Here is a 24,203-nt window from a genome sequence, read left to right on the forward strand (position 1 = left end):
GGTTGCACCTCAATACGTCAGGAGTGATATGTAACTTGTTTGTACCCGTGTATAAGAATGTATCCCTGGGGTGGTGTCTTTGTCCGGCCACGGGGGCAGTGGAAAGTCCCGCCACTGAGCCGGGTCCTTGCCAAGAGGCACTTTCTCGTAGTATGCCAGGTAGACTAAGTAATCTACGGGGAACTGCCATTGTGTCCGAGATCGCAATAAACCTAGTCCAAGTGACTTTGCATCTTACTAGACTCTGTGGTTATTGGGGGTTCTCTTCGGGTTTGCTGGGTCAGCTATCTGCGCAGAGCTGGGGCAGCACAAAGAGGGAATACACGCACGCAGCTGAGTGATATCAACACAGGAGAAAGCAGAGCACCACACCGGTAGCATCTGAAAACACTTGGCAGCTCAGTCACCATTTCAGCTAGAGCAGAGCTGGGCACTGGGCCACCCGGGGCCTTTAACACCACAGCCCTGGGGAGGGGGTGCTGAGCTGGACCATCCAGTGAGGAACACAAGTCCTTCTACCCTCCACCACACCGTAGTTTGGAACTGCTGCTGATGGCTCCCCCCATCCATGGTAACTTTTATCCCCTCTGCCTCCCTCTATCTGGGGGTTTTCCCTTCTGCACCTACCTGGCAGGGCAGGCTGCCCCCCACCCCAGTCTGAAGCCCTGAGCTTGTCCCAGTTTTGTCCCACTGCCCATCCCTCCCCTCCGATTTCCCCCCTTCAGGGGGATTTTCCCTGTCTTTGATTGCAGGGAGCAGATTCTGATGGCGCGTGAGGGCAGCAACTTGCAGATGTTACTGAGCATGTGAGAAGAACATTAGAAGATAAGAACGGTCAGACTGGGTCAGACCAAAGGTCCATCTAGCCCAGTGTCCTGTCTGCCAACAGTGGCCAGTGCCAGGTGCCCCAGAGGGAATGAACAGACAGGAATCATCCAGTGACCCATCCCCTGTCCCCCATTCCCAGCTTCTGACAGACAGAGGTTAGGGACACCATCCCTGCCCATCCCAGCTAACAGCCATTGATAGACCTGGCCTCCATGAACCCATCTAGTTCCCCTTTGACCACAGGACCCTGCTCAGGATCAGTGAAGTTGCAAGTTCTAATAGGAAACAGCTTCTGATACAAGGGCAGCTCCTCTTCCTTCTCCCCTCCCATGGGGATGAGCAGCCCCCCCAACTGCCACTCTGCCCCAGCCTCCTTCAACCCATTGCCCCTTCAGCCTCCCCCCAAATGTCCCCTTCCCCCCATCGCCCCCTTCAGCCTCCTCCAACTGCCCCCATCACCCCCTTCAGCCTCCCCCTGTTGGCCAAAGGGGCAGGTGGAATCTTTAGCAGAGAATTCCTTTCTCCATTCTGTTAGCTAACCATTGCTGTTAAATGTCCGCCGACGAATGCAGCATTTGAAGCAATCTGACTCTAAATCCCCTGCCCAGTGTATGGTAAAAGTGACATTTTGTGTGTGTGCATGGGGGAGGGAGGTTGTGAGGGGAGTGGAGTGTGTGTGTGTGTGTGTGTGTGTTGGGGGAGAGTATGTATGGGTGTGTTAGGGAGTGGGGGAGTAGTGTGAGTGTGTGGGTGGAAGTTTATGGGGTGCAGTGGAGGTGAGTGTGGGTGGGGGGTGGGGGTGGAAGTTTGCGGGGGCAGTGGAGGTGAGTGTGTGTGTGGGGGTGTGTGGGTGGAAGTTTGTGGGGGCAGTGGAGGTGAGTGTGTGGGTGGGGTGGGCTTGGGTGGAAGTTTGTGGGGGCAGTGGAGGTGAGTGTGTGGGTGGGGGTAGGTGGAAGTTTGTGGGGGCAGTGGAGGTGAGTGTGTGTGTGTGGGGGGGTGTGGGTGGTAGTTTGTGGGGGCAGTGGAGGTGAGTGTGTGTGTGGGGGTGTGTGGGTGGAAGTTTGTGGGGGCAGTGGAGGTGAGTGTGGGTGGGGGTGGGTGTTTGTGGAAATTTGTGGGGGGCAGTGGAGGTGAGTGTGTGGGTGGGGTGGGCGTGGGTGGAAGTTTGTGGGGGCAGTGGAGGTGAGTGTGTGTGTGGGGGTTTGTGTGGGTGGAAGTTTGTGTGGGCAGTGGAGGTGAGTGTGTGGGTGGGGGTAGGTGGAAGTTTGTGGGGGCAGTGGAGGTGAGTGTGTGGGTGGGGGTGGGTGGAAGTTTGTGCGGGCAGTGGAGGTGAATGTGTGGTTGGGGTTGGGGTGGGTGGAAGTTTGTGGAGGCAGTTGAGGTGAGTGTGGGTGGGGAGGTGTGTGGGTGGAAATTTGTGGGCGCAGTGGAGGTGTGTGTGACTGTGTGTGTTGGGGCAGTCAGGAGGCCGGGGGAGCTGGAGCTGCCTGAGCTGGGCTGAGCTGAGGGGAGAGGAGCGGCCCAGGGAGTCGCGTGGGGGGCAGAGCAGCAGCAGCTGTGTGGGGGCAGAGTGGGGCTGGGGCTGGAGCCCTCTGGAGCCAGGTGTGGGGAGCAGCTGGGCAGAGTGTGGGGGTTCCTGGGCAGCGGGCCCAGTACAGGGAGACCCTACCAGTCAAGAGGCCTTGCAGGCCGCACTGGGAGGGGTATTGTAACCCCCGTGGGGGGGGGAGGGGCCCTGCCACCTAGACACTGAGGGCGTGTGGCCACCGCCAGAGCGAGTGTCCGACCCGCAGCGTCCCTGCAGCACAGCCAGGGCCTGGCCAGGGGCCTGGGACGTGTGAGGAACAGACTGTGAACTGCCACAGCTGTTTGGGGTCCCCCGTGCCACAGAGTGGGGTGACGGCTTTTCCTTTCACCTTCCCCAGTTTCTCCTTGTTTTTCATGACTTGCTGTTTAATAACTTGTGTTTGCTTTGAACTATATGCGATGATCAATGGGTCAGGGAAGCGTCCGGAGCAGAGAGAGTACCCCGGAGTGGAGACACCCGAGCCCTGTCCTAAGTACAACAACCAGATTGGGGGTCGAGCCCCAGGAATCCTGGGCCCAGCCTTGTCTGGGTTACGAGGACTCTGCCACACGAGAGTAGAAGGGGTGTCCTGGAGTCAGGCGGGCCTCTGGGTGAAGTTAGTGGGCGTGAGGACTCAGAACCTTTCGCCAGCCAATTCCACAGGGGTAGTGTATGAGCCAGGAAAGGTCCCCACGATAGCGGGACCATTCCCCCGCTTACATAGGCCTGGACACAAAATGCCTTTAGCTGTGGATTGCACTGCAGATCTGATTGGCTGTAAATCCTGGATACCTCTGGCAACATGGGACCGCATGAACTGGTCCTTTCCTATGGTCTGGCTCTGGTGAGGTAAGACTAAAAGGTCTTTTCACGGTTGGACCAGGACAGACTCTGGGGAGTGCACTATTCTCCTCAGCACTTCCATTCTGTAGTGCCCTGACAGCAAGATCCCAGGTGAATGTGTGGGTTACTCTCCCTGGCAGGGTCAGGTTTTCTGTTCAGTTTTTAATGACTGAAATGCTTTTCTCTTCTTTGTAACCTAGGCACATGGTTGGACTCCAATCGCAGAGCGGAAGCAGAAAATAGTCACCATTCCCCGGAGATGCCCAGCTAAAGAGGGAACTTTTCAGTAAGAGCTCCCTGCTGGTTCACACATGCATGTAGACAGCGTCCATGCGGGTGTCTGTCAGTGAGGTTTCTCTGTCTGTTCTGTCAAATGTTTGCCTACTTGTTTTCTGGCTGGTGCCGGCTGAAAGGATTTCGTATCCGAGGAAGGACATATCCTCCTGCTTAGCAAACAAACAAAGCAGCACATTTCATGTCCAGATTATATTTAGTCGTAAATCGACATTGTGATGGTTCCCCACCAAGGAAAGTTACCCCGTCTTTAGGAAAATGACTGAAGTACGAATGCCAAACACAATTCCAATAGAGGATTCAAAGCAAGGTTTTCTGCATGGTGATTAAAGGCTTTAATTTAAATCAGTCCACCCTGAGGTGAACAATTAAGAGTTGTTATCTTCACTGAAGGCAGTTGAGGTCTAAGCCCTTGGTTCTGTCTGAATGGAAATTCGGTCCATTTACTAATCCGGTTTCAGGAGCATTGTGTGGGGTGCAAGGAGAGGCCAGTGCCATGAGGACAGATGGCTTTGGATGTAAAGGTCGCCGGCAGCACCTGTAACACCTCCCCCCCAACGTGCCCTCGCTTGTCCTGGCTCTGGAGCTGCGGCTGGAGCGGGGCTCGGGTCAAACCCTTTGGCGCTGAAGCCCAGTGTTGACATCTCGCTCTCGGAGGCCCAGACTGACCCAGCCACAATCCCCGCGCGGGGGGGGGGGGCGAGCTCTGTCCCCCGTGGCCGTGGGGAGCGTCTCGGGGAGAAGCGGATGCTTGCATTGGAATTTTACACAAAGACCTTTCAGAAGAGCCCTAGACGGTGCCTGAGCTGGCTCGGATGAGGCAGCAAGGGGCAACGCAGCCTGAGCCAGTGAAACTGCCAATCCCCCAGGGAGCAGTGGAAGCAGGTCCAAGCCGCAGCAAAGAGCGGTTCCTGCCGGCAGACGGGAAGCAGGCAGATTGCAGCTCTGTGGGACAGAGAGTGTCTGTTTGTTCTGTATGTGGACGGCACCTGGCACAATGGGGCTGATCCCTGAGTGGGGCCTGTACACAATGCTAATAAAAGAAGGGGATTTGTTGGATTACTCTAAATCCCGAGTGGAAAGGTGGAGGTGACAGGGGCAAGCCCTGGACAGATGGGATCTGCCCAACCAGGGCAGCATGTGCAGGACGGGGAAGGGGAAAGGCCATTGGAAGTGTTTCCACAGAAGCAAAAAAATCAGGGAACCAGCCCAACCATGGAGGAGTGAGGCTGTTCCCTGGGCTAGCTCTCCACAGACAGCAGTCATGGGCAGGCTGGGAGGGATGGCCTGGATTCACTTTGGATTGGCTCCAGTGTAAATGAGACGAGAATTGTCCCAGAAGGGCCCAGGTACAAGAGTGACAGACACTGTAGGTGGAGCCTGTGAATAAAAAAATTAGGTGCATTATAAAACAGTAGTAAAATAATCCCCCTGCTCCCCTTCTCCTGATGGGTGACCCCAAGTCTGACCTTGTACCTGTCCATGGGGCATCATCACTGAATGGGGGAGCTGTTAACGAGGCACCACAGGGATTGGCTGTAGCCCCCCTCACTATTCAACTTTGTAATTAACCATCTGGAAGTAAATATAAAATCACTGCTGATAAAGTCTGTGGCTAACACAGCTTGGAGGAGTGGTAAATAATGCTAATGATGGGGCAGTTGTACAGAGCAGCCTGGATAGTTTGATAAAATGGGATTAGTAAAACAAATGCAGTTTAATCCAGCCAAAATCCAGGCCCTATAGCTGGGAACGGAGGCTGGTGGCCACACCTAGAGCCTAGGGAACCGTAGCCTGGAAAGCAGGGACTATGAAAAGGATTTAGGGTCACAGAGGACAAACAGCTGAACCTGAGCTTCTGTGAGCTGCTTTCAGGTTAAGCCTGCAGGTTTGGGCAAGTAATTCAGACCCTGGGTCTGTGTTGGAGCAGACGGGCGTGTCTGGCTCAACAAGACAGGGTTCTGGGGTCCTGAGCTGCCAGGGCAGGAAAGCAGGGGCAGAAGTAGTCTTGGCACATCGGTTGGCAGCTCCCAAGGGGCTTTCTGTGATCCAACCCGTCACAAGGGACAAAACACTCCAATCCCTCCTGGTGGGAGGAGCCAGGTTTGCTCTTCAAATTCTGTCCTTGGTAGATGTCCAGGTCTGGGAATGTCCCACAACAGCATTTCTAATGGGAAGCTGGCTGCAGAACAATTAAACTGCTGAGAGCTCCTATGCAGGTGGGGTGGGAATTCAGCCTCTGTGTTCTGTCAGTGCAGCTAGAGCAATAGGAAAACCTCACCAGTCACTGTAGCAACTGTCTACTCCAAAGTACTACAGGAGCATTTTAAGTGTAGACAGCCTGAGAGTGAGACCAGATCTACCTCCAGTTGGCACTAGGGATGCGCCAGCACTGAGACTACAGCAATGACAACAGTTCAATGCTTCCGGAGTTGGCACGGAGATTCAAATCTACGTGGGAAGCCCCAAGGGATTTCTAGTCCAGCACCTTAACCCCTCAGCCACAGCTACCTGATGGCCACTGGCTTCCCTACACTATGATTCTCTTAGTGAATTATCACTTCACATTGTTTGCTCAGACCAGCCTCCCCGGCCCACTCACTGCTGTGCGGGGCTATAAGTGTGTCCATTGCTGGACAGCAGGAATTCCTGCCCATTTCCCTTCCGGCTGGAGCAGGATTGGAGTGTGTTTGTGTTAATGACATTGCTGTAGATTGTTGTTCGTTCCCCATCTTGACAATTCAGACAGTCCCTTTCCCATTCAGATCTCCAGCATTTCGTTCCAATAGCAGGGGTCCGGTTTTCTCTGGGGCACTGACATGTTTCAGGGGGTTGGTGAGTGAACTCAGCCTTGCATTCCATCCTTGACGGGGCGGGACAAGGGTGGTCAGTTTTGTTGGGCCAGCAAGTTGGCAACCCTAGATCCAGGGGAAACAAACACCCAACGAGGCTGGCCAGGGGCAGGACATCAGCTTGGAGGGGAGGGGTGGGGGTGGCAGTGACATCACAAAGGCCTGTTGCAGGAACTCGGCCTATTGGGCAAAGGTGGTGGGGAGGGGGTGACCTCACAGAGAGACCCTGACATCAGCCGGGCAGGGCCAGGCCAGTCTCTGAGACTCCCCCGGCTTTGCTGCCGCAAATCTCCTTCACGAGGTCTCTCCTCGAGGACTGAGAGAGAATTAGGATTCACGGATGTGAGCATGGGGAGGAACCTCTGTGGAGTTTTCTCCTTTCCTACCACTGATTGTACCGAAAACAAACTTCCCTTTTCCAAGGTAAGAGGCCCAGAGAGGTTTGGAACCTGTTCAGTCTGATCCCCCTGGTGCAGGCAGCATTCTAGGCCCAGAAAACACTGGCTTAAGGTGGCCGAATTTGATTTCCTGCCTAGGACTTTGATGCTTAGAATCCCTGGGGACATTGGGGTTTATCCTTTTTGGTTTCCCTTTTCCTCTTTCCTCCCTCCTTTCTCCTATTCTCTTGCTTCTTTTCCCCCTTTCCCCGGCTTCCCTCCCTCTACCAAGAAGGAGTGTGTGTGGAGTGTGGAGTGTGGATGGGGTGGGGAGTGCTCTCATTGCGGGAGGTCCTCACAAAGAGGTGAGGCTGGATCTGAGAGTGATCCCCTCTGATGGTGACCTGGGCCGTCCTTTGGGACATCTGGTGAGACCTCTCAGCCTCCCGCCCCTCAGAGTCTCAGTGCTGATTGGCCGAGCAGGGGGCTATCGCCAGCGAGGAGACTCAGGTCCTTTTGGCCTCTTTTCAAATCAGGCAAATAAGTCACAACCAATCCAATGTATGGGATTAATCTTGCTGCTTCTCTCCATTAATTGTCTCTTAGCAGGTCATGATTTCCTCTAATGGTCTAGGTCTTCTAAAATACTTGCTGAATAATTCCTATGAACCACTGTTGGTCTGTAGCTCACTTGAGAGCACTTTATTCTGATCAGTCACTGTATGAAATTCAAGATGTCTCAGATAGGTTGAAAGTCAGGAGCAGTGTTTCCTCACATTTTGTATGTCCGTGTGCGGAATGAATTTTGTGATGTGCACCAATATGTGCAATTTTGTTATGTGACACATCACCTGTATATTGCTGCACATCACAAAATTCATTCTGCACATGGACGGTGTGTGGCAGGGGTGAGGCTGAAGGGTTCAGAGTGTGGGAGGGGGCTGAAGTGGGGCAGAGGGTTGGGGTGTGGGCTGTGGGGTGGGGCTGGGAATGAGGGGCTCAGGGCTAGGGCAGAGGGTTGGGGTGCAGGGGGTGAGGGCTCTGGCTGGGGGTGCGGGCTTTGGGATGGGGCTAGGAATGAGGGGCTCAGGGCTAGGGCAGAGGGTTGTGGTGCAGGGGGAGGGGGAGGGGGCTCCGGCTGGGGGTGTGGGCTCTGCGGTAGGGCTGGGAATGAGGGGCTCAGGGCTGGAGCAGAGGGTTGGGGTGCAGGGGGGTGAGGGCTCCGGCTGGGGATGCAGGCTCTGGGCTGGGGCTCGGAATGAGGGGTTTGGGGAGCAGGTTGCCCGAGGGAGAGAGGACTCCTCCCAGCCCTCTCTCACCACAGCAGCTCAGGGCCAGGTGAGAGAGCACCTGTCTCCTGGCCGCAGCAGCTCTGGTGGGGCTGGGCTGGGGCTGGGGGAGGGGACAGGGTTTATTTTTCCTAAGTCAAAACGGGGAAGGGAAGGAGTTATGCTTCAGTTTTTACCTTATAAACTATGGTCCTGGCTAATATATAAGACACTATGGGAATAAGACACCATGTCATGTGGTGACTTCACAAGAGCAGAGGGTCTGAGAACTGCAGCAACCGAGAGGGCAGGGGATTTAGAGTCAGATTGCTTCAAATGCTGCATTCGTCGGCTGACATTTAACAGCAATGCTTAGCTAACAGAATGGAGAAAGGAATTCTCTGCTAAAGATTCCACCTGCCCCTTTGGCCAACTCCACCCCTTCCCTGAACAGAGTGTGATCAGAACACCCCCCCCCCCACACACACACACACAAGCCCACAGCTGGGCACCCAGCACAAAGCAAGGGAGGGGTTGTTTGGTTTATTTTATTTTTACTTTGCAAAAGGTTTTTTCAAAAGCATTTTTTGCCCCTCTTACCCATGGCAAGGGAGCAGATGGTTGGGGGGAAGGGAACCTGAGAGTGGTGGAGCCAGGGCAGTGGGGGGAAGTTGCCAGAGGCTGAAGAGGGCAACGGGGGGCTGAAGGTGACCAGGTGCGGTGAGGGGAAGGGAACAGTTGGGGGAGGCTGAACGGGGCGATGGGGGGCAGTAGGAGGAGGCTGAAGGGGGCGATGGGGGGAAGGGGACATTTGGCGGGAGGCTGAAGGGGGCAATGGGTTGAAGGAGGCTGGGGCAGAGTGGCAGTTGGGGGGGCTGCTCATCCCCATGGGAGGGGAGGAGGAAGAGGAGCTGCCATTGTATCAGAAGCTGTTTCCTTTTAGAACTTGCAACTTCACTGTTCCTGAGCAGGGTCCTGTGATCAAAGGGGAAATACATGGGTTCATGGAGGACAGGTCCAGCAATTGCTGTTAGCCGGGATGGGCAGGGATGTGTCCCTAACCTCTGTCTGTCAGAAGCTGGGAATTGGGCAGCAGAGGATGGGTCACTGGATGATTCCTGTCTGTTCATTCCCTCTGGGGCACCTGGCACTGGCCGCTGTCAGCAGACAGGACACTGGGCTAGATGGACCTTTGGTCTGACCCAGTCTGTCCGTCCTTATCTTCTAATGTTCTTCTCACATGCTCAGTAACATCTGCAAGATGCTGCCCTCACGCGCCATCAGAATCTACTCCCTGCAATCAAAGGCAGGGAATATCCCCCTGAAGGGGAGAAATCGGAGGGGAGGGATGGGCAGAGGGACAAAACTGGGACAAGCTCAGGGGTTCAGACTGGGGTGGGGGGTGGCCTGCCCTGCCAGGTAGGTGCAGAAGGGAAAACCCCCAAATAGAGGGAGGCAGAGGGGATAAAAGTTACCACGGATGGGGGGAGCTGTCAGCAGCAGTTCCAAACTAGGGTGTGGTGGAGGGTAGAAGGACTTGTGTTCCTCACTGGATGGTCCAGCTCAGCACCCCCTCCTCAGGGCTGTGGTGTTAAAGGCCCCGGGTGGCCCAGTGCCCAGGTACCGCAGCTCTGCTCTAGCTGAAATGGTGACTGAGCTGCCGAAGGAGACCTGATTCAGGGAAATAGTTTACACCCTCCCCCCGACCCCCCTGGGCTCTGCTGGCATCAGCTCCTGAGCCAGAGACTGCAGGTGATACGAGAGATCTGGGGTAAGTGCTGGGCCCAGGCTGGAAAGTGACTCTGCAGAAATGGCTCCTGCTCGCCCCATCCCTGCCCCAGAGTTTCTGCGCGGCTCAGAACTGCTGCCCAACACACCCAGGCTCACCCCGTTAGCAGTGGCTGTAGCTATTGGCGAGGAAACGCCCACGGGAATGCAGGACAGTGACCGGCTCTTCGTGCAGGAGGGAGAGGGGAGAGACTGGGTGGGGCACCTGGAGCAATCAGTGGGGAGGGAGGTTCCAGGCACCCAGCCTTGCCCAGCTCCATTCCCTGCAGCCCCCCGGGGCAGTGACTTTCCTGGGAGAGGGGAGGGGCAGAGAGAGGAAAAGCCAGTTCCTGCCTCTGCCTGGTCCCTGCGCTGCTGAGGGAATGGGCTGTTCTGGGGACAGTGTCGGGGGATCCCCCAAAGGGGCTCCTTTGATTCTGCTCTTTTCTGGTGTTTGGCTCAGAGACTCTGTTCCTGGGAGAGTGTAATAGCGTCTGGTGGGTTTAGTCCTGGGGGAGAGGTCGGGTCTGTGCTGTAATAGCGTCACTGAGGCGTCTCCCAGCATGGCAGAGTCTAGAGTGTCTGTCTGCAAGGACAGAGCCTGGGGGAATCGGGGTGTGAAATGGGCTAACACTAATTGAGAAACCTCCCGAATTTCCCTTCTCACTCTGACAGGCTGCAGAATAACGACCCCGTTTTGCTCCAGACCGTCCCATATTCCTAGGGGCCGGGGAAGGGAAATGGCTGTGGTGGATCCAGCTCAGGTAGGGGATTTTGGGGGAGGTGCTGGGGAGGGTTGTTGTAGAGGGGGAGGGCCATGAAATCATAGAGTTCACAGTTCTAAGGAAGGGTAGAAGGGAGTACAGCAAAATAGAGACAATGGATTTCAGGAAGGCGGATTTTGCTAAGCTCAGAGAGCTGATAGGTAAGGTCCCAGGGGAATCAAAACTGAGGGGAAAAACAACTGAGGAGAGTTGGCAGTTTTTCAAAGGGACACTATTAAGGGCCCGAAAGCAAGCTATTCCGCTGAGTAGGAAAGATAGGGAATGTGGCAAAAGACGTCCTTGGCTTAACCACGAGATCTTGCATGATCTAAAAAATAAAAGGAATCATATAAAAAATGGAAACTAGGACAGATTACAAAGGATAAATATAGGCAAACAACACAGGAATGCAGGGGCAAGATTAGAAAGGCAAAGGCACAAAATGAGCTCAAACTGGCTACGGGAATAAAGGGAAACAGGAAGCCTTTTTATCAATACTGTCGGAGAAAAACACAGTTCTCACTCTTTGGTTGGGTACAGCAAAATCAGATACTTTATTCTCTCTCTATCAATTGCATAGAGGGAGAGAGTGCACTAGGACACAGGGTCTCCCCCTCCTAGGCAGGTCTCTCCCAGGTAAACAATTACACCAAGCATTTATACCTTTTGTTACAGACAATAATGAGCAACAGCTGCATTTTGTTTATACATAGGTCATCCTGATATCTTATTTTCCTCACTTGTTTAGACTCTAGTCTACATACAATATTATCTACACAAGGTCGCAACAACTTCTCACACAGTTCTTTCCCACTCGCCTCACACAATCCTCGCTTCTACAAATCTCACGTTATTAGGGTTACAGTTAGCCTAACTCTTGCTAACAAACTGTCATGCATTGCAATCCCCTTCCTGTCCGTTCTTTCTCTGCTTCCACAATACATTAGAAGCAAGAGGAAGACCAAGGACAGGGCAGGCCCACTGCTCAGTGAGGAGGGAGAAACAGTAACAGGAAACTTGGAAATGGCAGAGATGCTTAATGACTTCTTTGTTTTGGTCTTCACCGAGAAGTCTGAAGGAATGACTAACATAGTGAATGCTATGGGAAGGGGGTAGGTTTAGAAGATAAAATAAAAAAAGAACAAGTTAAAAATCACTTAGAAAAGTTAGATGCCTGCAAGTCACCAGGGCCTGATGAAATGCATCCTAGAGTACTCAAGGAGCTAATAGAGGAGGTATCTGAGCCTCTAGCTATTATCTTTGGAAAATCATGGGAGACAGGAGAGATTCCAGAGGACTGGAAAAGGGCAAATATAGTGCCCATCTCTAAAAAGGGAAATAAAAACAAGCCAGGAAACTACAGACCAGTTAGTTTAACTTCTGTGCCAGGGAAGATAATGGAGCAAGTAATCAAGGAAATCATCTGCAAACACTTGGAAGGTGGTAAGGTGATAGGGAATAGCCAGCATGGATTTGTAAAGAACAAATCACGTCAAACCAATCTGATAGCTTTCTTTGCTAGGATAACGAGTCTTGTGGATAAGGGAGAAGCGGTGGATGTGGTATACCTAGACTTCAGTAAGGCATTTGATAGGGTCTCGCATGATATTCTTATCGATAAACTAGGCAAATACAACTTAGATGGGGCTACTATAAGGTGGGTGCATAACTGGCTGGATAACCGTACTCAGAGAGTAGTTATTAATGGTTCCCAATCCTGCTGGAAAGGTATAACAAGTGGGGTTCCGCAGGGGTCAGTTTTGGGACCGGCTCTGTTCAATATCTTCATCAACGACTTAGATATTGGCATAGAAAGGACGGTTATTAAATTTGCAGATGATACCAAAGTGGGAGGGATTGCAACTGCTTTGGAGGATAGGGTCATAATTCAAAATGATCTGGACAAATTGGAGAAATGGTCTGAGGTAAACAGGATGAAGTTTAACAAAGACAAATGCAAAGTGCTCCACTTAGGAAGGAACAATCAGTTTCACACATACAGAATGGGAAGAGACTGTCTAGGAAGGAGTACGGCAGAAAGGGATCTAGGCGTTATAGTGGACCACAAGCTAAATATGAGTCAACAGTGTGATGCTGTTGCAAAAAAAGCAAACATGATTCTGGGATGCATTAACAGGTGTGTTGTGAGCAAGACATAAGAAGTCATTCTTGCGCTCTACTCTGCGCTGGTTAGGCCTCAACTGGAGTATTGTGTCCAGTTCTGGGCACCACATTTCAAGGAAGATGTGGAGAAATTGGAGAGGGTCCAGCATGGTCTAGACAGTATTTGGTCCTGCCATGAGGGCAGGGGACTGGACTCAATGACCTCTCGAGGTCCCTTCCTGTCCTAGAATCTATGAATCTATAAAGGAGGCAACAACCTGTCATGTGTGATCTAAGGAGCAGGAAAAGAATCTGGGAATTACCTTTTGTAAAATCTCATCTTCTTCCAAAAAGCTGTGGAAATAGCTGATTCAAGAAGTTGTTGACAGATGGATAGTACGCGTCTATCAGCTCCTGGGTTCACTAGCCGTTGTCAACCAAGCAAGTTGGCAGACTGAAGGCAGGGCAAGAATGCTGAACCAGAACGGTCTTTGCTCTTGTCACACATGACATCACAATAAACTTATGCATACACACACACACACAGACATACAGACAGAGGCTGGTACCATTAGCAACAGGAATTTTAATTTCTGGGAGGGGCTGCACAAAGGACTGATACTTTGCATGGACAGAATATATCACATTGTACCTGGGGAGTCACAAAGTAGTTTACAAACTTGAATTCAAGGAGCCTGACAGCTGCCCTGAGCAGGACCAGGTGTGCAAGGTCTTGGAAAAAATTTTGAAGGAAAAAGTAGTTAAGAACCTTGAGGTGAATGGCAATTGGGACAAATTACAACATGGGTTTACGAAAGGAAGATCGTGCCAAACCAACTTGATCTCCTTCTTTGAGAAAGTAACAGACCTTCTAGATAAAGGAAATACGGTGGATCTAATTTACCTCGACTTTAGTAAAGCGTTTGATACTGTGCCGCACGAGGAATTATTGGTTAAATTAGAAAAGATGGGGATCAATATGAAAATCCAGAGGTGGATAAAGAACTGGTTAAAGGGGAGACTGCAGCGGGTAGTACTGAAAGGTGAACTGTCGGGTTGGAGGGAGGTCACCAGTGGGGTTCCTCAAGGTTCGGTTTTGGGTCCGATTTTATTTAATCTATTCGTTACTGACCTCGGAACCGAATGTAGGAGTGGGCTGATAAAGTTTGCGGATGACACAAAGTTGGGAGGTATTGCCAATTCGGAGAAGGATCGGGATATTCTGCAGGGAGACTTGGATGACCTTGTAAATTGGAGTAACAATAATAGGATGAGATTTAATAGTGAGAAGTGTAAGGTGATGCATTTAGGGATGACTAACAAGAATTTTAGTTAGGGACGCATAGGTTGGAAGTGACGGAGGAGGAGAAGGACCTCGGAGTCCTGGTTGATCGCAGGATGACTATGAGTCGGCAATGTGACGTGGCTGTGAAAAAAGCTAATGCGATCTTGGGATGCGTTAGGCGAGGTATTTCTAGTAGGGACAAGGAGGTGCTGCTTCCGTTATACAAGGCGCTGGTGAGACCTCATTTGGAGTACTGTGTGCAGTTCTGGTCTCCTATGTTTAAAAAGGATGAACTCAAACTGGAACGGGTACAGAGAAGGGCCACTAGGATGATCCGAGGAATGGAAAACCTTTCCTATGAAAGGAGACTCGAGGAGCTCGGTTTGTTTAGCCTAACCAAAAGAAGGCTGAGGGGGGATATGATTGCTCTATTTAAATATATCAAAGGGATTAATACCAAGGAGGGAGAGGAATTATTTCAGCTCAGTAGTAATGTGGACACGAGAACGAATGGATATAAACTGGCCGTGGGGAAGTTTAGGCTTGAAATTAGACGAAGGTTTCTAACCGTCAGAGGGGTGACATTTTGGAACAGCCTTCCGAGGGAAACGGTGGGGGTGAAAGACCTCTCTGGCTTCAAGATTAGGCTTGATAAGTTTATGGAGGGAATGGTTTGATGGGATAACGTGATTTTAGTCAATTAGGCATTAACGTGCCATCGCGGGTAAAATGAGGGTCCGGCTGTAGAATCTTGCCTGTATGCTCGGGGTTCTGCTGATCGCCATATTTGGGGTCGGGAAGGAATTTTCCTCCAGGGTAGATTGGCAGAGGCCCTGGAGGTTTTTCGCCTTTCTCCGCAGCATAGGGCAGGGGTCGCAGGCTGGAAGATTCTGTTGTGGGTGGGTCAGCTTTTGTGGCCTGCATCATGCGGGAGGTCAGACTAGATGATCATATTGGTCCCTTCTGACCTTAAAGTCTATGAGTCTATGAGGTGAAGGTGGGGCTGTACTGAGGGGTCTGCGAGCTGCAGCGGGATGAGCTGGACTGGGTTTCGCTCTGGTGGAGCAGGTGAGAGGGTCTGGGGGCCAGTGCATTGGGGGAGGGGCTGTCACCCCAGTGGCCGAAGCCCGGAGCACTGACCCCCTCACCCCTCTTGTGGCTGAAGTCCAGAGCCCCCACCTCCCTCCCTGCCCTCCTGGGGATGAATCGCAGAGCCCAGAGCCCCCACTCCCCTCCACCTCCCCAGCGGCTGAAGCTTGGAGCCCTGATTTCCCCCCCATGGCAGCCGAAGACCAGGTCTCTTCCCTTCATCTCTCTCGGTGGCTTGAGCCTGGACACAAGCCCGGAGTCCTCCCGGCAGCACCTGTAACACCTCCCCCCAACGTGCCCTCGCTTGTCCTGGCTCTGGAGCTGCGGCTGGAGCGGGGCTCGGGTCAAACCCTTTGGCGCTGAAGCCCAGTGTTGACATCTCGCTCTCGGGGGCCCAGAGTGACCCAGCCACAATCCCCGCGTGGGGGGGGGGGGCGAGCTCTGTCTCCCGTGGCCGTGGGGAGCGTCTCGGGGAGAAGCGGATGCTTGCATTGGGATTTTACACAAAGACCTTTCAGAAGAGCGCTAGACGGTGTCTGAGCTGGCTCGGATGAGGCAGCAAGGGGCAACGCAGCCTGAGCCAGTGAAACTGCCAATCCCCCAGGGAGCAGTGGAAGCAGGTCCAAGCCGCAGCAAAGAGCGGTTCCTGCCGGCAGACGGGAAGCAGGCAGATTGCAGCTCTGTGGGACAGAGAGTGTCTGTTTGTTCTGTATGTGGACGGCACCTGGCACAATGGGGCTGATCCCTGAGTGGGGCCTGTACACAATGCTAATAAAAGAAGGGGATTTGTTGGATTACTCTAAATCCCGAGTGGAAAGGTGGAGGTGACAGGGACAAGCCCTGGACAGATGGGATCTGCCCAACCAGGGCAGCATGTGCAGGACTGGGAAGGGGAAAGGCCGTTGGAAGTGTTTCCACAGAAGCAAAAAAATCAGGGAACCAGCCCAACCATGGAGGAGTGAGGCTGTTCCCTGGTCTAGATCTCCACAGACAGCAGTCATGGGCAGGCTGGGAGGGATGGCCTGGATTCACTTTGGATTGGCTCCAGTGTAAATGAGACGAGAATTGTCCCAGAAGGGCCCAGGTACAAGAGTGACAGACACTGTAGGTGGAGCCTGTGAATAAAAAAATTAGGTGCATTATAAAACAGTAGTAAAATAATCCCCCTGCTCCCCTTCTCCTGATGGGTGACCCCAAGTCTGACCTTGTACCTGTCCATGGGGCATCATCACTGAATGGGGGAGCTGTTAACGAGGCACCACAGGGATTGGCTGTAGCCCCCTCACTATTCAACTTTGTAATTAACCATCTGGAAGTAAATATAAAATCACTGCTGATAAAGTCTGTGGCTAACACAGCTTGGAGGAGTGGTAAATAATGCTAATGATGGGGCAGTTGTACAGAGCAGCCTGGATAGTTTGATAAAATGGGATTAGTAAAACAAATGCAGTTTAATACAGCCAAAAGCCAGGCCCTATAGCTGGGAACGGAGGCTGGTGGCCACACCTAGAGCCTAGGGAACCGTAGCCTGGAAAGCAGGGACTATGAAAAGGATTTAGGGTCACAGAGGACAAACAGCTGAACCTGAGCTTCTGTGAGCTGCTTTCAGGTTAAGCCTGCAGCTTTGGGCAAGTAATTCAGACCCTGGGTCTGTGTTGGAGCAGACGGGCGTGTCTGGCTCAACAAGACAGGGTTCTGGGGTCCTGAGGTGCCAGGGCAGGAAAGCAGGGGCAGAAGTAATCTTGGCACATCGGTTGGCAGCTCCCAAGGGGCTTTCTGTGATCCAACCCGTCACAAGGGACAAAACACTCCAATCCCTCCTGGTGGGAGGAGCCAGGTTTGCTCTTCAAATTCTGTCCTTGGTAGATGTCCAGGTCTGGGAATGTCCCACAACAGCATTTCTAATGGGAAGCTGGCTGCAGAATAATGAAACTGCTGAGAGCTCCTATGCAGGTGGGGTGGGAATTCAGCCTCTGTGTTCTGTCAGTGCAGCTAGAGCAATAGGAAAACCTCACCAGTCACTGTAGCAACTGTCTACTCCAAAGTACTACAGGAGCATTTTAAGTGTAGACAGCCTGAGAGTGAGACCAGATCTACCTCCAGTTGGCACTAGGGATGCGCCAGCACTGAGACTACAGCAATGACAACAGTTCAATGCTTCCGGAGTTGGCACGGAGATTCAAATCTACGTGGGAAGGCCCCAAGGGATTTCTAGTCCAGCACCTTAACCCCTCAGCCACAGCTACCTGATGGCCACTGGCTTCCCTACACTATGATTCTCTTAGTGAATTATCACTTCACATTGTTTGCTCAGACCAGCCTCCCCGGCCCACTCACTGCTGTGCGGGGCTATAAGTGTGTCCATTGCTGGACAGCAGGAATTCCTGCCCATTTCCCTTCCAGCTGGAGCAGGATTGGAGTGTGTTTGTGTTAATGACATTGCTGTAGATTGTTGTTCGTTCCCCATCTTGACAATTCAGACAGTCCCTTTCCCATTCAGATCTCCAGCATTTCGTTCCAATAGCAGGGTTCTGGTTTTCTCTGGGGCACTGACATGTTTCAGGGGGTTGGTGAGTGAACTCAGCCTTGCATTCCATCCTTGATGGGGCGGGACAAGGGTGGTCAGTTTTGTTGGGCCAGCAAGTTGGCAACCCTAGATCCAGGGGAAACAAACACCCAACGAGGCTGGCCAGGGGCAGGACATCAGCTTGGAGGGGAGGGGTGGGGGTGGCAGTGACATCACAAAGGCCTGTTGCAGGAACTCGGCCTATTGGGCAAAGGTGGTGGGGAGGGGGTGACCTCACAGAGAGACCCTGACATCATCCGGGCAGGGCCAGGCCAGTCTCTGAGACTCCCCCGGCTTTGCTGCCGCAAATCTCCTTCACGAGGTCTCTCCTCGAGGACTGAGAGAGAATTAGGATTCACGGATGTGAGCATGGGGAGGAACCTCTGTGGAGTTTTCTCCTTTCCTACCACTGATTGTACCGAAAACAAACTTCCCTTTTCCAAGGTAAGAGGCCCAGAGAGGTTTGGAACCTGTTCAGTCTGATCCCCCTGGTGCAGGCAGCATTCTAGGCCCAGAAAACACTGGCTTAAGGTGGCCGAATTTGATTTCCTGCCTAGGACTTTGACGCTAAGAATCCCTGGGGACATTGGGGTTTATCCTTTTTGGTTTCCCTTTTCCTCTTTCCTCCCTCCTTTCTCCTCTTCTCTTGCTTCTTTTTCCCCTTTCCCCGGCTTCCCTCCCTCTACCAAGAAGGAGTGTGTGTGGAGTGTGGAGTGTGGATGGGGTGGGGGGTGCTCTCATTGCGGGAGGTCCTCACAAAGAGGTGAGGCTGGATCTGAGAGTGATCCCCTCTGATGGTGACCTGGGCCGTCCTTTGGGACATCTGGTGAGACCTCTCAGCCTCCCGCCCCTCAGAGTCTCAGTGCTGATTGGCCGAGCAGGGGGCTATCGCCAGCGAGGAGACTCAGGTCCTTTTGGCCTCTTTTCAAATCAGGCAAATAAGTCACAACCAATCCAATGTATGGGATTAATCTTGCTGCTTCTCTCCATTAATTGTCTCTTAGCAGGTCATGATTTCCTCTAATGGTCTAGGTCTTCTAAAATACTTGCTGAATAATTCCTATGAACCACTGTTGGTCTGTAGCTCACTTGAGAGCACTTTATTCTGATCAGTCACTGTATGAAATTCAAGATGTCTCAGATAGGTTGAAAGTCAGGAGCAGTGTTTCCTCACATTTTGTATGTCCGTGTGCGGAATGAATTTTGTGATGTGCACCAATATGTGCAATTTTATTATGTGACACATCACCTGTATATTGCTGCACATCACAAAATTCATTCTGCACATGGACGGTGTGTGGCAGGGGTGAGGCTGAAGGGTTCAGAGTGTGGGAGGGGGCTGAAGTGGGGCAGAGGGTTGGGGTGTGGGCTGGGGCTGGGAATGAGGGGCTCAGGGCTAGGGCAGAGGGTTGGGGTGCAGGGGGTGAGGGCTCTGGCTGGGGGTGCGGGCTTTGGGATGGGGCTAGGAATGAGGGGCTCAGGGCTAGGGCAGAGGGTTGTGGTGCAGGGGGAGGGGGCTCCGGCTGGGGGTGTGGGCTCTGCGGTAGGGCTGGGAATGAGGGGCTCAGGGCTGGAGCAGAGGGTTCGGGTGCAGGGGGGTGAGGGCTCCGGCTGGGGATGCAGGCTCTGGGCTGGGGCTCGGAATGAGGGGTTTGGGGAGCAGGTTGCCCAAGGGAGAGAGGACTCCCCCCAGCCCTCTCTCACCACAGCAGCTCAGGGCCAGGTGAGAGAGCACCTGTCTCCTGGCCGCAGCAGCTCTGGTGGGGCTGGGCTGGGGCTGGGGGAGGGGACAGGATTTATTTTTCCTAAGTCAAAACGGGAAAGGGAAGGAGTTATGCTTCAGTTTTTACCTTATAAACTATGGTCCTGGCTAATATATAAGACACTATGGGAATAAGACACCATGTCATGTGGTGACATCACAAGAGCAGAGGGTGTGAGAACTGCAGCAACCGAGAGGGCAGGGGATTTAGAGTCAGATTGCTTCAAATGCTGCATTCGTCGGCTGACATTTAACAGCAATGCTTAGCTAACAGAATGGAGAAAGGAATTCTCTGCTAAAGATTCCACCTGCCCCTTTGGCCAACTCCACCCCTTCCCTGAACAGAGTGTGCTCAGAACACCCCCCCACACACACACACAAGCCCAAAGCTGGGCACCCAGCACAAAGCAAGGGAGGGGTTGTTTGGTTTGTTTTATTTTTACTTTGCAAAAGGTTTTTTCAAAAGCATTTTCTGCCCCTCTTACCCATGGCAAGGGAGCAGATGGTTGGGGGGAAGGGAACCTGAGAGTGGTGGAGCCAGGGCAGTGGGGGGAAGTTGCCGGAGGCTGAAGAGGGCAACGGGGGGCTGAAGGTGACCAGGTGCGGTGAGGGGAAGGGAACAGTTGGGGGAGGCTGAAGGGGGCGATGGGGGGAAGGGGACATTTGGCGGGAGGCTGAAGGGGGCAATGGGTTGAAGGAGGCTGGGGCTCATCCCCATGGGAGGGGAGGAGGAAGAGGAGCTGCCCTTGTATCAGAAGCTGTTTCCTTTTAGAACTTGCAACTTCACTGTTCCTGAGCAGGGTCCTGTGATCAAAGGGGAACTAGATGGGTTCATGGAGGACAGGTCTAGCAATTGCTGTTAGCCGGGATGGGCAGGGATGTGTCCCTAACCTCTGTCTGTCAGAAGCTGGGAATTGGGCAACAGGGGATGGGTCACTGGATGATTCCTGTCTGTTCATTCCCTCTGGGGCACCTGGCACTGGCCACTGTTGGCAGACAGGACACTGGGCTAGATGGACCTTTGGTCTGACCCAGTCTGGCCGTCCTTATGTTCTAATGTTCTTCTCACATGCTCAGTAACATCTGCAAGTTGCTGCCCTCACGCGCCATCAGAATCTACTCCCTGCAATCAAAGGCAGGGAATATCCCCCTGAAGGGGAGAAATCGGAGGGGAGGGATGGGCAGAGGGACAAAACTGGGACAAGCTCAGGGGTTCATACTTGGGTGGGGGGCGGCCTGCCCTGCCAGGTAGGTGCAGAAGGGAAAACCCCCAGATAGAGGGAGGCAGAGGGGATAAAAGTTACCACGGATGGGGGGAGCTGTCAGCAGCAGTTCCAAACTAGGGTGTGGTGGAGGGTAGAAGGACTTGTGTTCCTCACTGGATAGTCCATCTCAGCACCCCCTCCTCAGGGCTGTGGTGTTAAAGGCCCCGGGTGGCCCAGTGCCCAGGTACCGCAGCTCTGCTCTAGCTGAAATGGTGACTGAGCTGCCGAAGGAGACCTGATTCAGGGTGTGGAAGTAGAAAAAGAACTGTCAGAAAAGAACTGCAATGCATGACAGTTTGTTAGCAAGAGTCAGGCTAACTGTAGCCCTGATAACGCGAGATTTGTAGAAGCGAGGATTGTGTGAGGCGGGTGAGAAAGTACTGTGTGAGAAGTCATTGTGACCTTGTATAGATAAGGTGTAGAAGACCTTGTGTAGATAAGGTATAGGAAATATTGTATGTTGGCAAGAGTCAAAACAATCAAGAAATAAGATATCAAGATGGCTTATGTATAACAAAATGCAGCTGTCCCTCATTATTTTCTGTAATGAAAGGTATAAATGCTTGTTGTAATTAGGTATCAGAGAGAGAGACCTGCTTAGCTCTCTCCCTCTGCACAATTGTGAGAGTTAATAAAGCTTCTGACTTGCTGTACCCAAACAAAAGAGTGAGAACTCAGTTTTTCTCCAACAATTTGGGGGCTCGTCCGGGATGGCAACGCCCTCAGAGGCACCGGCAGTTACTACGGATCGTTCCCCTTCGAACCCCATGGCGCCACAATAGAGGTAAGAGACCTTTTGAAATCTCTATTGGGGTGTCGGAGGAGGACTGTCCGTGGGGCCGTCTGTCCCTGTTGGGCTGACGCCATCCGAACTTATTGACTGTGCAGCAAGGTCAGATGCTGAGCGGCGTAGGGGAATTGTTTGCCGCCCCTGTATGCATATGCAAGGTGCATAGGATTGCACCTGTGTTGAGGGGTTGTTACTGCCTCAGCAGGAGGGGTTTTTACCGCCTCATAGTCCGGACAGAGGGGTTGTTTACCGCCTCAAGAGGGGTTTTTACCGCCTCGAGTGATGCATAGAGGTACTTGGGAATAGTACCTGGAGTAAGGCCTTGGGGGGGGGGGTGTGGTGTGTGTGTGTGTGTGTACACCAGTGTGAATTGAGTGTTACCGGAAGACGCCCAGAGTACTCTGCGAAGTCTTTTGGCTCGTGACCAGAACTACTCTAACGCAAGCCCGGTAACTAGAGGATCTTTTAGGAGATCCGACCCACGGTACGCTAACTCGGCCTGGCATCGTCCGGCGAGGAGGCTACCTGGGTCTAGGAGTGTGTGAACCCATCTTCCCTCCCCTTTTCCTCTCCGTGTGAGCCACTGACAGTCTGACCATCTCACTGGATGCAACAGAGTAAGCGGCGCCGTCTCTCTGAGATTAGCCGACGCTCTTTGCTGAAGGGAGGTGTAGGAGGTCATGGCTATCCTCGTTAGTCTCTCCTGTGTGAGTACCCTGTAGGGAGAGATCCTTAGTTTATATGCCGCTAGCGCGGACAGGGCATCCTCCTCCCTGTGTGTGTGATTGGAAAATGGGTGGGGGACAGTCTAAGGATTCCCTCTCACCCCCTAAGGGTACCCCAGCTTATTTTATGTACGTACATTATGGTCCATCAACCTGCAGGTATTTAGAGAATTGGAATCATTACACGCGTGAAAATTCATCTAAACAATGCCCACTAGAAGGTACCTTCAATCTAGATAAGATCATACATCTCAGAGGAGCTTTTAATCACCAAAAAAAGCCTCTGACACACAATGGGAGCAATTTGTCTATTGAGGAAAGGAACGGGTTAATTTGAAATTCAGCTTGGTCCAGAGATAAAGAGAAAGTTAATCTGCGTTCAAGGTCAAGAATCAACGCAGACCAGGCTAAGTACAAAGAAAAACTGCTTTCGGCCCCAGCTGGCTGTGAAAAAATATAGACATAGTCAAACCAAAGGCAAGACAAGTTACAGTGCTGAGATTACATTTGCAAAGCTTAACTGTCCAGTGAGATCCAACAGTCTGCCTTTGCGACCCTGGAGCCGGCGTGGTTTGGGGACGCTGAAGAAGCCACAGGCAGCCGGCCTGGACTGGAATCACTGAAAAGACGCCCCAGGAGACCTCAGGGTGTAAAAGAACTGCCCTCCCAAGAGAGGAAGCAAGTTGAAGATTGCACAGCACCTTCTCTCAACGTTATACACAGACGTGGCCAGTCTGGACATACGTGTGTGAGTATGAAAGTGTGCCTACTCTCAGCCGCAGTAAGTCTGAGAACCGGAGAGGGATTTAGCATTCCTCTCTCCACCCCGGTTGACCGGGAAGGGTGTCAGGTGGATCTACCCCAGTCGTAGCAGGACTGGGCAATAGAGAAGTTGGAGTAATAGGAAGAGTTGTGTACTTGATAACTAGAATTGAGCAATTAAGAGCATAGATCATGAACCAGGCAGCAACTCAAACCTATGCCCAGGGCAAGTTGCAAGCCTTGAGACAGGACTTCCAGGCAGAAAAGGAAGCACTGGCTAAGCAAGTACCGGTCCTTCAGGGACTTGTCAGAATTTAACCATTTGTGTTTGCATATGCTGTAACAGCAGTGTGTTTGCCACAAGAGAAAATTGAATAGTTAAACGCCAATGGGCCATGCGTTTTGCCCAAGTGGCAAGCCTCACGAGGGAGGACTCGGGTAGCCTTGTGAGTAAGAATGTTTAAGAGAAGAGACCAGGAAGGGTGGGGGCTAGTTGAGAAGCCCACCCTCCTATCTAAATTGGTAGTGAAAAAGCCGGTGCCCATGGAAGGGACGGTTCAGCGAGAAATGCAGGATCGGGCCCAAGCGGGCAGGCAATAGATAGAGAGATTGGAAAACAGGTTGGAAACTTTGAGGGCATAGTGGAAGGAAAGGAGTAAGTAATTATAAGCATGGGGATTTCAAATCCCCAGGATAATAATTGGAATGGTAAAATCTGAGTTGATTGGGTGTCGTTCTGGGAGACAAGCAAGTGATTTAAGAAAAGAGAGTGAGAAGTTAACTCTGTAGTTGCTAGAGGGAATCAAGCAGTGAAACTTGGTAGGAATGTCTGTAAGTAATTCAGGCAAGAGGTTAATTAAGTGGAATTATTCGACTATGAATAAGTTAGTCGAATTTGCTGAAGAACACTCCTGCTGTGTACAATCTGTGTTTTATAAGTTTGAGATGAATTGGTATTGTTTTAAAGTTGCAAAACCGAGAATACTTTTGCCAGACACAGGAAACTAGTGTTGTTTAAGGTATTTAGCATTTAATCCTTAAGGTGACTTAATGCTTTACAAGATTTAAAATGTTTTAACTAAAGACCAAAGGTTGTGGCTGCAGCAGGGTAGTCAAAGCCAGGAGAATAAAAGATTTGAATTTGTTTTTGGGTAACAAAATAGCAGATAAAAGCTCTGGTAAAAAGATAGAGAAGGACAGTGCCCCTGGCTCTGTGTGGTCGAGCTGTCACTTTACTAGGGGTGCATGGAGATTTTGTAAGCACAAAAGAAACAGTTACACCTTGTGTAGAAATGG

This window comes from Emys orbicularis, chromosome 6, assembly GCF_028017835.1.
Source record: "Emys orbicularis isolate rEmyOrb1 chromosome 6, rEmyOrb1.hap1, whole genome shotgun sequence".
Lineage (NCBI taxonomy): Eukaryota > Metazoa > Chordata > Testudines > Emydidae > Emys > Emys orbicularis.